This window comes from Pollachius pollachius (genome assembly GCF_949987615.1).
Source record: "Pollachius pollachius genome assembly, chromosome: 12".
Lineage (NCBI taxonomy): Eukaryota > Metazoa > Chordata > Actinopteri > Gadiformes > Gadidae > Pollachius > Pollachius pollachius.
This window is the reverse complement of record NC_136945.1, coordinates 4301387-4315303: the sequence shown is the minus strand read 5'-3', so window position 1 is coordinate 4315303 and position 13917 is coordinate 4301387. Positions and strand designations below refer to the sequence as shown.

The 13917-nt window shown below is 49.0% G+C and overlaps 1 protein-coding gene across 3 annotated transcripts in view; it reads right to left on the bottom strand.

Moving 5' to 3' along the window:
• Positions 1–13917, bottom strand: part of foxp1b (forkhead box P1b) — a 174930-nt gene that overhangs the window by 149420 nt on the left and 11593 nt on the right. For all 3 annotated transcript variants that reach the window (XM_079748013.1, XM_079748015.1, XM_079748014.1), the window contains exon 2: positions 8969–9091. The gene's annotated coding sequence lies outside the window, so the exon portion shown is untranslated. The remainder of the gene's footprint in view (positions 1–8968; positions 9092–13917) is intronic.

Here is a 13917-nt window from a genome sequence, read left to right as displayed (position 1 = left end):
TGCCTCATGCACACAGCAGCTGTCTGTCATCCACACACACAGACACACACACACACAGACCCCAGCTTCAGGTGAGATGACCACAGATTAGCCACTCCCCCAAGGCCCGGGTTCCCAGTTACTATGACAACAGCGCAGCGGGGGCTCATCGTCTCAGAAATCTATTTATGTATATGTGCGTGCATGCAGTCATGCATGGCCTCGCATTTGTGTACGTGTACACATTAGTGTGCCTGGCCATCACACTCCCTTGTTAATTGCAACAGAGGCATAACATCTGTAACCGCGGTAACAACTGTTTTGATGCCATCACCATGCAGGGCTCTATTGATTTTGTTTTAGTTGAGGCTATTCATTTATCAGACTTTTAGTTCTGTGCTCCCCCATGCCTCCGAGGGTAGGGTTTTGGTCTCCCTGCCAAAAGGTACTGGGTTTGAACCCCAATGTCCATGGCCTACCTGGAGACTATACCCTTGAGTAAGACGCCCTGAATTTCTTAATGACGTCTTTATTCACTATCAGTTGCTTTGGATAAACCCATCTTCTTAGGGACCGTGTAGTGGATAGCCAACGACACAACAAGCTCGAATGGTTAAAAAAAAGGGAAAGTATGGGATGGATTTAGATTTTTTGCGTGCTTATCCTGAAAAATGCCTCTTAAGTAGGACATCTGCAACGGTCACCTTCCCCTAATCCTTTATTGTTTATCGCCAATGTGCCTCCTGAAAATGTGTCAGTAGAATTCTTCCTTGCACACGACATCACAGGGGAGAACCAGCGAGGAAGAGGCAGCGGGGGGGGAGGGAACAATGACACAGAATCTTAGATCCACATTAGCCCCCCTCTGAGAAACGACTGAATGCCTCAGTCAAGTAAAAGGACAATGCCACAGGCTTCCCCGACAGAAGCCTCATGGGATTGGGTGCAAAATGACCAATTAGTTAAAAAGCACATGCATAAATAAATATGCATATTTGCATCATAAAAAACGCATGTCCATAATTGCATTGCAGTGCTTTTTGACTTGACGATTCTCCTTCAACCATATACACACACACACACACACACACGCACACACACACACACACACACACACACACACACACACGGGGGGGGGGGGATGACCGTGAATAGCACCTCGGCACAAATTACACTTCCAGACCATGTGATGTCCCCCCACAATAAATAAACAGAAGGGAAGGTAAGACAAAAAAACAGGGAGATGAGAAGAAAGAGAGAAAAAAGGGAAGTGAAGTAAATGCGTGTGCAGGAAAGAGAGCAGCCTAGCGCTGCCGCCAGCTCAAAGGGAAAGCATAAATAAAGTCTGGCACCGCTTTTACCTTCTTCAATTATCCTCCTTTTGACATGCGAGCTGAGCACAGTGTAATTAACATCGCCAGAGATAATGGGGTCGCTAGTCACTGATCAATCTCGCACATATATTATGTGCCTTTTTAACCAAGCCACCGGCCTGTTATTCTAGGGAAGGGGAACGCTCCGCTGCAGATTCTCTTTCCCTCTCTCTCTCTGCTCTCCTTTTAAATAAAACTCTCAGAATAGGCTTAATGACTCATCCCATTAGCTTCACCATCCAACACATCAATTAAGCAAAAGGCTGGCATAAGGAGCCTTTGTGGTGGCGTCTGTATCAAAGTAAATATTAGGTGCACTCCTCATCCACTCCCATTAGTGCAGAATTTGACTCTTCTACAAAAACACAAACATTGCACTTCTTGCCATCCTTCCTGCATTCATCAAACCTAGGCTTTCTCTCATTGTCACTGCCTTGAAACTCAGTAAACCTTGATATGAGGCTTATGGATGAAAGAGGCATCCCCCCCATCCCCCCCCCCCCCATGACCACTTACTACCAAATTCCTGGGAGGGATTAGCATCCCGATCACATGCCGTTTAGGTTTTCCAAAAGTAATCTGCCCTCCCGTGTACCCCAAGCGTCCTGTGATCTCCCAACACCCCATTCATTAGTAGTCAACAACCACATAGAATACGAGGGAGACCGGGGGGACAGAACAGTCAGATTCTCCTCTCTTCTGTCTCTCGCTTCTCTTTCTACTTTGGAAGCAAACCTTAACCCTGAAGAAGCGGCAGAAAGGGGTCTAGCAGGACAACGGGGGTATGTGTTGAGGGGGGTTGCAAGGGCTGTCTGTGTTTATGGGACGTTGTGCACAACTCTATTGTCCTATTATTTTGCATTATGACCCAAATGCAACCCCTTTAGAGGCGTGATATACAACCAACCGATCAACACGAGACCAAGGGAGGTGAGGGGCAGGCTGACGGGAACCACCGCCACAGAAGGTGGAGGAAATGCCAACTCCTGACGGGGGTGGAGGGGCTATAGGATTACAGGTGACATAATGACACCTGGGTGAGGGGGTAGATGGTCACGTCCCCAGCCAAAATCACAGATCAGACGGAGGAAAGTGGGCAGAAGGGGAACTATGAATGAACACGTCGCACCAACCCCTGTGGGTCATTTTTCAGTCATCAAATCAATCGGAGAATTTCTTTAAAATCCCTATTAGGTTTAACTAGCAGTACTTCCTGTCATAATTAGGGATCTGTGAGGAAGGCAATAGCCTCATGCTACTCGCAGCAGAATGCTAAGTCCAATGTGAAAACGTAACGTCATAACGTCTGTCTCGCCAGGCCAGACGTTATGACCCTACACTTCCATACACCATGATAACAAAAGGACACAATCAACTGGAAAAAAACTGCTCTGAAGACAATAGACACACCCTGACAACATATTTCCATGTCAAAAGTAAAAGTTCTTATTTGCTTTGTGCACAGCATGGTAGACAAGAGCAGTACGGTGTCAACAATACAACAGAGACGTGGGACGGACAGCCAATGTCCATGCTATTGCTATAGTAATTGTTCAGGTCAAACATGAGAAAAGCATGATTGTACTTAATGTGTGGCTAACAGAACATGAGAAGCCAGCAGAAAACGTTCATTTGGACATTTGCGTACAGCTACAGTACAGTGTGCGTCGTACAAAAACAACACAGTGGAAATGTTTTACAACCAACGAGGCTTGGGCTCAACAGATGTGTGTTTTTCTTTCTGTTAAACACTCTGGAGTTTAGAAGTGGCTGCCCGCATTGACGAAAAAAAAGTAAAAAGACGAAATGCCTCTTAAAACTATGAGATGGACTAGTACCGACACGAAGCCGATGCGCCCTGTTTTACCCTTTCCCTCCACTCCTTTATCACGTACACAGAGGTCCATGGCGATAGGAGAATGAAGTGCCTGTGCAGTGACAGCGCTGCGATCAGACAGTAAAGGCTGAAAACCGGCATGGGGATGCTATTAAAGAAGCGGTATTTCCTGCATGTCCTCTACTGGGTGGCGGGAGGAGAAACGCCGTACACGTAATGCACCGTTAAAAAGCCGCCGCTTACCGTAATGGAAAGAGCATATTGTAGGGTGACAACAAAGGTAATTGCAAGGCAGGTACTGCATACGCTGTAATTATTGGGATTTACGCACCTCAAATACCCCTTCTCTGCATCACCACCACCCCCCCACCCCCCCTTCTCCCTCACTTTACAAGGAGAAATTCCTGGCAAGGGAACGAACACACACACACACACACACACACATTTTCCTTTTGTTGTCCTCCCAACACATAAACAGTCCGTGTCACCCTGTGGTCCGAATGCCGTCCACTCCCAGTTCCCCCTGACCTGTTCTGACCCGGTCCCGCCTCCCAGGGCCCGGCAGGAAGGCCTGCTGAGTGAGCCCTCTAGCTGGCCCACACTGGAATCAGCCAGATTCTCACACACACACACACACACACACACACACACCAAGGCCATGGGCAGCCAATCGCCGCCTTCAACTTCCTCCACCCACTACCCTTACTGCTGCCGCTTCCACCACCACCAGCGCCACCACTAGTTCGACCCAACACCACTACCAACCCCAACAACGCCATCACGACCACCACCACCACCAACACCAGCCCCACCGACACCGACACCAACAAGAAAGACTGCACAATACGAGAAGTTCAAACCTGGTGAAATGTGATGTGTTGAAACGTTGGAAAGAGTGCCGTTGAACGGGGCTGGGGTTGGAGGGGGGTGGTTTGTGTGTGTGTACATGGGCGCGTGGAAGGAAGGTGGGCTGGAGGTGTGGGAGGTGCAGGGGAGGGAGGAGGGAAGGGGTCTGGTGTGTGTGTGTGTGTGTGGGGGGGGGGGGGGCGGGGGGTTACACATCCTGCGTGAAACCGCTTCCTGAGACAAAGCATGGCCGCTGTGTCTCTGACGGTAAATAAATAGTCATTCCTCCACGGCGCTTCCGTCAACTGTCGCCGTGCACCTCTCCCAATCACCTTCAAGTCCAAACAGGAAGGTGCAGGGAGGCCAGGGAGATACCCGCTTTTATTTGTTCCTCGATGCGGCCGCTGGCCCCCCCGGTCTCAACACGCTTCCTCCTCATACTCATACTCGACCCCCCCCCCCCCCCCACCAAATCGCCATCCCCCTCCTCCCCGCAGGCGAACGCCATGCCGATCGGCCAGCAGAACCTGAAAGCATTGTCCCAGAAGGACTCTGTCACCTTTATTTAACCATTCCACACCCCACCGCCCCGTACAAGCCGGGGGGCGAATCACCAGTGGGTGCTGCCCCCCCCATCCCCCTGTTGGTGGTCTGTGTACCAAGGGGACGTGAGGCAGGCACGCCCCAAAACGCCATGCACTGCCACTGTGCTACCTGCGGATGCTAACACCCCACCCTCCCCCCAATCTCCTACCGCCTCCAACCACCACCTCCCGCCCCCCCCCACGCATTATCACAGGAGACGCAGCCAGGCAACGGAGCATGTCGGAGGCAACAGCTGAGACATGACGAGCTCAGAGTCCACAAATTGCTCTCTGTTGTCAGGCTCTGCTCAGACAGGGCCGGAGCGTGACGGGTGTATTATGTGTGCAGAGCGTTCATTCCACGCGTGGTCGCTTTGCCCGCTAGTGCGAATCCCGCGTCGTGTGGAACTGTACACACAATCACAGGGATCCGGGGGGGGGGGAGAATAGAAACATAACTAAGAAGCAAATGAAAGCCTGTTTGTCGAGGATAATTCTTCTTTCGTCTTCTTCTTTGTTTTGTAAGTGTCAGTTTTGACATAGGTTGTAGCTCCTCCCCTTCCCGGATAGGATGCTCGGCGGGTGTCTTGATCAGTTCTGTTTCGCCCCCCCTTATTACGCACAGAGTGGGATCTCATATATTCGCACCATCCCTTTGCTAGTTCTCGTGTTGTTTCAATGTCTTTCCACTGATTTGAGAGCACATTCACCATAACTTCACGTGGGAGTAAATAAAGATTAAATTGCCAAAAAAAATGGTCCTGATTCCCCCCCCCCGCTTCTGAATTCTACTTAATGCAAAATTCTAAAGTCGGCCCAAATTTGTTTTCCATTCGTCATTTTTTCCAAAAGACATCTTTTCAGAAATTATAAAGAACACTCGCATGTGTGGGGGATTCAAAACAAAAAACAAAAAGGGGGAATTCTAAACTGTGATAAGTAATTAGTGAACCAAAAAATATTCTAATAAGTTTTATTTTGATCAGTAGCACTTTCCCCCTTGTGACACAGGCGTCACTTCTTTGTGATAGTTCACACCATCCGTTCTTTCAGATGACGGTTTGAAAAACCTCCTTATGAGGAACACATGCCCTCATGAGGATTCTACGTCCTTTTGGTGACTATCCTTATGGGGATTTAAGGTCCAGAGGAGGACTATATGTACTTTTGAGGATTGTCCTCATGGGAGAATGTCATTATAGGGGTAGTGGGAGGTAAATGAAGATGAACCCACAACATTGCGACCGGGACCAGGTTCAGACACACTGGGTGTTAAGTGTTTGCCTGAGGAGAAGACTCACTGACCAGACACAAACTCAGAAGGCCAACCTCTCACCGTGCATGTCTCATCCTGCCCCGGGGAAGTGTGGAAGTGAGTGTGACGTGGTGTTAGTGGGAGTGAGAATGTCTCTGTGTATGTTTGTGTGTTCAGCAATGAGTTTCATTGTGTATTGGTATATGTTTTAGTGTATGTGTATATGTTGTAGTGTAATGTCTATATGTTTTAGTGTGCGTGTATGATTGTGAGGTTGACGTCATTGTGCTAGTTTGTGTGGGTGTCAATTTATTTGTTTTCCTGTGAGATTGTACTATTTTGTATGTGCTGTGTACACCAATTTGTTTATCAGTGTTTGCATGCATGCGTGTGTGGTATCCTCTGAATCTCTGTTTTTTGGTCATTTCCTGTGCAAAGACACAACAAGCCTGCAAAGAACAACACAAAACACACTGTTCCTCAGCCTGTCACCCACAAAATGGCCGGGTGTTCTCCGCACGAGCGACTAACCCAGCATAATTATAAAATTAAAACAATTCTCTCTCTCTCTCTCTCTCTCTCTGACTACTCGGCCCATTACCACCTGCCATGCAGTAAGGAAAGGGCCAGGCCTCTTGTCTCTGGATGTACCTTGAGGCCGGCGCAAAGGGAAATGCAAAGATGACCCCTTTTGTTTGCTCGGACAAAACTCCCTTCGAGCCGTATACAGAAATACATGATGAATCGCCAACACACAACACACAACACTCTAACAAAATAACTGGGTCGGAGCACCTTAAGTGAACCACCCGCAGGGGGATACAAGTTCATGCTGAAAATCGAATGTTACTAATTGTTGAATCTCGTGTGTAGTGCCCATTTTTTTCTATCCTTCGCTCTACTTCTCTTGCCATCCCCTCCTTCTCTCTCCTTCGCCATCATCCTTATCCCTTTTTTCTGTCTTTTTCCATCTTCCTTCTGCGCATCGCTCACATCAGTACACCAACGCATCAGCACATCAAGAATTCAGCCAGACAGACAGACAGCGACCCCAAGGGAAGACACCCTCACCACCCCCCTGCCGGCTCCAGCACCAAGAGGTTGTGAGCGGCATGAGGGATGAGGGTGAGCACGCGGGAGGGGGACTTCCAGTCCCTCCCTGCGTCCACCCAGCGGCGAGTTGGACGACGGAGGGCGCCGGATAGGAACTGCCCTTCCCAGAGGTCAAGGGGAAGTGTTCGCTGGGTGCGCTGTTTTTTCCTCTCGGTCCGGCTCCACTGGCTCGAGCCCGAATGCGGCAGCAGTTTTATGTTTATGAGCCCTCCTGATGGGGATACATATATCCATTAGATGTGAGTCAAGGGGAAGGCGGAGGGCGGAGCGGGGGGGGGGGGGGGGGAGGGGGAAAGCACCCGTAACCCTCTGGTATTACCCCGTGACCAAGTGCACCATCAGCACAGAGCGACGGAAAAAGAAACCGCCTTTTATGGCAACAGATCACAGGGCCGGACTGCGAGCCACACAGCGCAGAAATGAGGCGTTAAGCATAGAGCCAGGTCAACTGAGACCAACCCCCCCGCCCCACCTTCACAACCTGCCCTCCGCCATCCACCGTCTCTCTCTCCCACCCTCCCTCTCTCTCGTTCTGCCCTTACCTCTTCCCGCTCTAGAGTCTGCTGGTGCGTTTATATCACAACATGCTATGTGCGGCTGCAACGCACATTCCCGCTGCACAACATAACGATCACCTACAGCGGAAATCATTAAAGACACATTAACATCACAGTCACCTACGTGTGGATTTCGCTACTTGAAATTAAATTCTTGAACAACATTTGCGACAATGTTTTGTTCACAATCGTTGTAACTACTTTGAAAAAAAACAAGCGTAAAAACATAGAAAATAAACACAACCTGACGTGTGTTTGAGGTCGTGCGGTGTAAGGCGTGTAAGGGGGCCCGCTGGGTGCATTTCATCAGGGGGTCTTCCGCCTGGCACCGCTACTGGGTGCCAGGCGAGATGGAGGCCGTCTCTTCCTCACAGTGGGGAGGTTACAATTGCGAGAAGATTTCCATTACTTCCGTCACAAATGTCACGTCCTCTTCTGATCATAGAGGCTTGGTTGGGGGGGGGGGTTCTAAGACTCTTTCAGAGGGGATTTTTAAGGAAGGGAGGGACAGGGGTGGTACAGAGAGGCTCGTCAGTGCTAAAGACACTAAACACTGAGCAGTCACGTAGCCAGCCAGCGACCGCTGGTTCACCTTCTCAAGCATGGCAGTGATTTGTTCCCCCCCCCTTCATATGGCCGTATGAAGACAACAAATGGCCATATGACAACTTATCCGATCATAAACATGACCTGGTTCCCATCGTTGCTACCCTTAGCAAGATAATCAAGTGTTTTGTATTATGTGTGATTGGTTGAAAACCACTCACAGAAATACACTTTGAAGAAGATTGCTTTGTGCATCTGATTCATCTCCACATTTTTCATATTTGCAATAAAAGTTCATCATTATCAATGGATTAATGAATTAATGGTAAAAGCGATAAAAAGCACATTGGCTTAATCTCTGGGGATGTACTTAAAGCTAATTATGGCCTGATGCAAATGAGCCTAATGAGTTGGATCTCGGAGAGTCCTGGCGTCAGCTGGCAGAGGGAGATTAAGATCAGAGAACATCGGATATGACAGAATGCCTGCGCGCCATGTAGGATGGGTGTTGAGACTCTCAATCAAAGCATCTGTACGTTTCAATCTGACATTTTCTAGGCAAAACCCCACGGCTTTAATGCCAAGCATTGATTTCTAACCATCAGAAAATACACTGGTTTGTTTCTGTAGTGGTATATCGTGTTGTGTGTCTAATTTTAGCTCATTGGAAGATGACTATCGATGGCCGTCACTAGAGTGTCGCGTCGATTAGAGAGAAATAGTGATGGCTTCTTCATGCGTCATTTTGTTCTTGCCGTTGGTGCAGACGAGATTTACATTGTCATTTGTAGGCGACAACTCACTATTCACAATTTAAAATAAACACTCGGTGTTCATTATTGACAAGATATTCATGATTGACAACCTAAAATACATACCACTGTTCACTGGTGCAGGATGGACGGGCGTTCCATTCTTCCAATCAGATTCCAATTTAGCTCACAGTCTTGGAGGACTGGAACATGGAGGGGGTTGGGTGATTAAAGACAGCACTTTCGGCCCTAAAATAAAGAAAGAGCAAGAACGGGGGAGTTGGGGGGGGAGAGAGAGGAGGCAGGAAAGGGAAAGATTCTGTGATTACAAACAGGAAGTGAAAAGTTGGGGAAAGTCCCTTGGCGGGGCTGGTGAACCCACACGTACAACGGTGACATCATTGGCGAGGAAAGTAAACGTGCCGCAAGACTCCAACACACAGAAAATTACACACAGATTCCCTAAGCATCCACTCCTTAGGCAGATAGCAGTCATTTCACCGTTTCTCCCATGCATCACACATCTTGGCAGATGAGGTGAACACCACAGCATGGTACAACACCGCAAACAGCACAGTCACCGAATCAAATAAACCAGAGCCCAGACTACCCTTCAGACTACCAGTAAATGACCTTCGTGAAGCCGCCTGGGACTTTAACCAACTGAACCGACAGTCCTTTCAATTGGTAGCCATGACACGCCAAAAGGCCAACAGAGACATTGTTTATTAAAAAAACCTGCCACACGGCGGAAAATAGAACTATGATGTCGAGGCAAATAAACAAGTGGAAATGGACTAATGGTTTCCAGATATGGACCGTGCACAGTGAACGACAATCAAAGGGCAGCATGAACAGTTGCTTGTTTTGTGCTTTGCCTGTCGTGGTTCCATTATGTGTGTGTGTGTGTGTGTGTGTGTGTGTGTGTGTGTGTGTGTGTGTGTGTGTGTGTGTGTGTGTGTGTGTGTGTGTGTGTGTGCGCGCGCGCGCGCGTGCGTGTGGCTTCCTGTCCGACCATATGATGTGTGTGCCGCTTTGTTGCCACTATAATGTGGCTTTGTGTCTCCGAACAACGTTGCGTAACCATCGCGGCCCCGGTGTTTAATTGGCCGACTCTAGTAGGGGAAGACATGTCAAACGATCAAGTCTACAAACTCTGCTTGCTTCTGTGTAGTGGTGTAGGACCAACACCACTACCCTGTGTCTCTGCCCTCCCCCCTCCCCCCATGACCACCACCACCACCCCTCAAAACCAGACACAACAAACCACGGGCCTTCCATCTCCGCCCCGGCTCATAATTCAGCCGTGTGGAATTCGACTCACCCCCGTTAGAGGAGCAGTTGTTTCCACAGACCAACACCACATTCCTGGGCTGTCCGTCGGCCCCTTAGCGGGCCCCTCAGATAAGGCCCTTCTGATTACGTGCCCTGCATGCTGCACGTTACTCCCGGAATACGTTCATCCCAAAAGACAGCATCACCCCGGCGCATGTATGCCTGCCTTCATCCCCGTTGTGTCTCTCACTCCAGAGATGTGTACCTCTCACTCCGGGACGTCCCGGATCTCCAAAGCATGAGGACTCCTCTGCGGGACGTCCCGGAGTGAGAGGCACACATCTCTGGAGTGAGAGACACAACGGGGATGAAGGCAGGCATACATGTGCCGGGTCTAATTGGGTTTGATGTACCACCCATTATTTACAATGTAGTTATTTAGCTGAGACTTTTATCCAAATGGTATGCATGTTGGCGGTAGGAGTTAGGACTTCCTGCTCAAGGACGCCGACAGTTAGTCTGCAGATCTTGGGGTTTGAACTCAGAATCTATCCGACCAACTCCACTTTTGATTAGGATCATTCAAAAGGGTTTTGATTATTTTGTGTCGTTTTACTTAAAGCTGCAGTGTGTAGGATCAGGGGCCATCTTGTGGATGAAGACAGAACCCAACTGAATTCAACCCCTCCCTCTCCAACACGTAGGAGGAGCCACAGTGATAGCTATCTATCAAGGAACTAGACATTTCTGTAAATTATATTTAGTTATCAAGTCTGTAAAACTATGGGTTATAACCTACCAGTAAGAAAGCAACTATGATTGTAAAATTATCTCTGTCAGTGCTGTGCTACTATAGAAACAATGTGGAATAAAAAAACTATGTATATAATCCTTATTTTTTATACATTAAGGGATCATTATATGGGAATGAAAACCCAATTAAAACGTAATTATGAATGTTATATCCCTTTTCTGCCATGCCCGCTCCGGTAGATGTGCCAAAATTCTACACCTTAAGAAAAATAATGTTAAATAACATTGCAGTGTGTTTAAGACGTAGCCCGGTTCTCTGCTTTTTACTCTTTATTGCAAATTTGCATGGCCCAAGATTTAAGACTTAAGTTAAATCCCAACCATAAAACAAAAATATAAACAAGCAAACACTTTGAGGTATATTGCTCAGTTAAACATTTGTACATTAAGTTAATACCCTGCACCTCTCCCAGTAAAGCCTTCCTTTCATTCTGTGGCCGTGCGCATGGCAGCGTCCCAACACCCTGCAACTTAAGGAAACATGTGGTTGTAATCGCTCCACAGTTTCTTACACTCCAATTACAAACCCTGTCAAATTTCAAAGAAAACTCCCACACCGGGCCACTTTAAAAGAGATGTGTGCTAATTGGCACTTATTTATGTGTCAAAATTCCAGACAATTCAGACAGGTATGTATAAAGATGTTTGTGAGTGCTGCTTAGTGTCCGGTGTCACTGAGAGCCACAGATTCCTGTGCGACGCCTTGTTTAGACCACGGCGGTTATATAGTGAGTATGAACCTTATTTCCCTCCCGCTGCACGGAGAGAATACACAATGTTACTCACTTTGACACTGCATAAAAGCCGCTGCCCCATATGTTGTGGTTTGTCCTTGGTAACAATATCTGTGGGGGTGAGGCTCTGTGTGTGTTGGGGGGGGGGGGGGGGGGGGGGGGATGGTAAAAGCAAAAGGCGATAATACTCTGCTGTCCAACTCCAGGAAATATGACGGGTCAAACAGAGAGAGAGGGACAACAAGTCACGGCGGTACGCCAGGGAAATCTCCATAGGGGATTGCCATTCCTCTTCCTCCAGGGGGAACCTCAGTGGGTCTCCGGGGCACCCCTTCAATGGAGGAGGCCACCCCCACCCCTCCTTCCCCCGCTCCCCTTACCCCGACACAACTCAGTTTGCGTCAAGCCACCGAGTGAGAGACGATTCAGAGCGAAGGCCTCTGTGAGGGGGCGAGGGGACGAGGGAGGAAGGACCGGGAATGGCTCTGGATCAATGGCCCGACCCATTAAGCCGGGCCACTCTACCGGGGAGATCGGCTAATAAAGGGGGCCGGACCCGGCGGCACCACCTCTCGCTGACCCATTCTGCTGGGTACAATTAGAAGAGAGTGGTCCTTCGGCGGCGACGCCCACTTGACCCAGCCAAAGGACCGAGGGGATCCACATGATTTAAACCCCTCCCCGACGCCGTGGCGACAAGGTTAGAGGGTCAGCGCAGACATTAACAGGTCAGAGTAGGGCCCACTTGGGAACAATTACTCCCAGTCACAGCTAAATGGACAGTTGATTGAACACGACGGAGGCAGGACACACTTGCCACAGATAACAATCCCCAGAGCCATTTAGGATAAAAAGCCCATGCGATACGGCCCCCTTTATGGGCAAAATTCATCTTCCATTTTCCCTTTTAGAAGAATGCTAGAGTGTGATAGAGAGAGACATTTTCCCAGGCAGGAGATGAGCCTCTCCTAGCATTACCATTTTCCGGCAATACTAATAGCTGCTTAAGACACGGGAACAATTACAAGGTGACTGGTAGGGGAGCGCGCCGCAGAGTGCGTGTACAGTGATGTGTGGATAAATGTGTGGATGACCCACTCACATATATACGCGTATTGTATTGTTAGCGGGAGACAGAATCGAACATTCATATTTCATAAAAGCAACAGACAATTATTCCATTCCGAGTAAGACATAACAAGGACAAAGCATGGGGAAAATAAATGAATGTTCTTGTCAGCCATAAAACACAGCAGCCCCATGGGTCAGTCCACTTCAATTACCACCAGGGCTGTTGTGTTGCATTCTTTTTTCATTCTTACCTCACCTTTAACCTACTGACAGTTTGACCCCAGCCTCCCCACCTCCACCAGCACCACCACAATGACTACGACTTCGGTCAACATCTGGCGCCCGGCCGTATGCGGAGACGCACACGCTGTCAGGAGATCCGTGTCACAACTCAACAACAAATAGTTAAAGCATGTCATCATCACCAGGCGGGGGCCCCCGGCATCTCGGCCGGAGAAGGAGGCTGAAGACCGAGAAAAAAAAAGGAAAGAGCCCAACAGATGGTTGGGGATGGGAACTGAAAGCGAACTCGCAACGATGCTACCAGGCATCGGCGTGCAGAGACGGCCGCCGTTGTCCTGCACGGTTTCCAACCACAAACACACCGCCTTATCGATCCACGCACACATTGTCCCCTGATTTGCATAAGCTGTGTTTTGTTTGTGGTTTTATTTATTCCACACACACACACACACACACTCTCTCTCTCTCTCCTCCTCCTGGCCTTTGTTTATTTATTTTTTCTCCTTTTCTGTGTTGCAGAAATCTGTTCCACATTGCCGGGGCCGCTTTGCAGCAGTGGCGGAGGCTGCAGCTGTTGGCTGTTAGTAGCCCAGGGATGACACAGTTCACCACTTCTCAAGGAGGAGAGAGCCAGCCCACAGAACTGCACAGCTGCAGCCGAAGAGGAGAGAGGCTCGGGAAGCCCGCTAAGAGAGGAGAGGGGAGGGGAGGGAGAGAGAGGAGAGAGGAGGAGAGGAGAGAGAGGAGGGCAAGAGAGGAGCGGGAGAGAGGGGAAGAGGAGCGAGAGCAGAGGAGAGAGGATGAGAGCATAGGAGAGGAGAGTGCTGAGAGTTGGGGACTGGAGGAGCGGTAGAAAAGGTGAGGGGAAGAGGAGACAGAAGGGAGAAGAGGAGAGGAGCGAGGGGAGGAGAGAGGGAAGGTATAGAAAGAGGAGAGAGG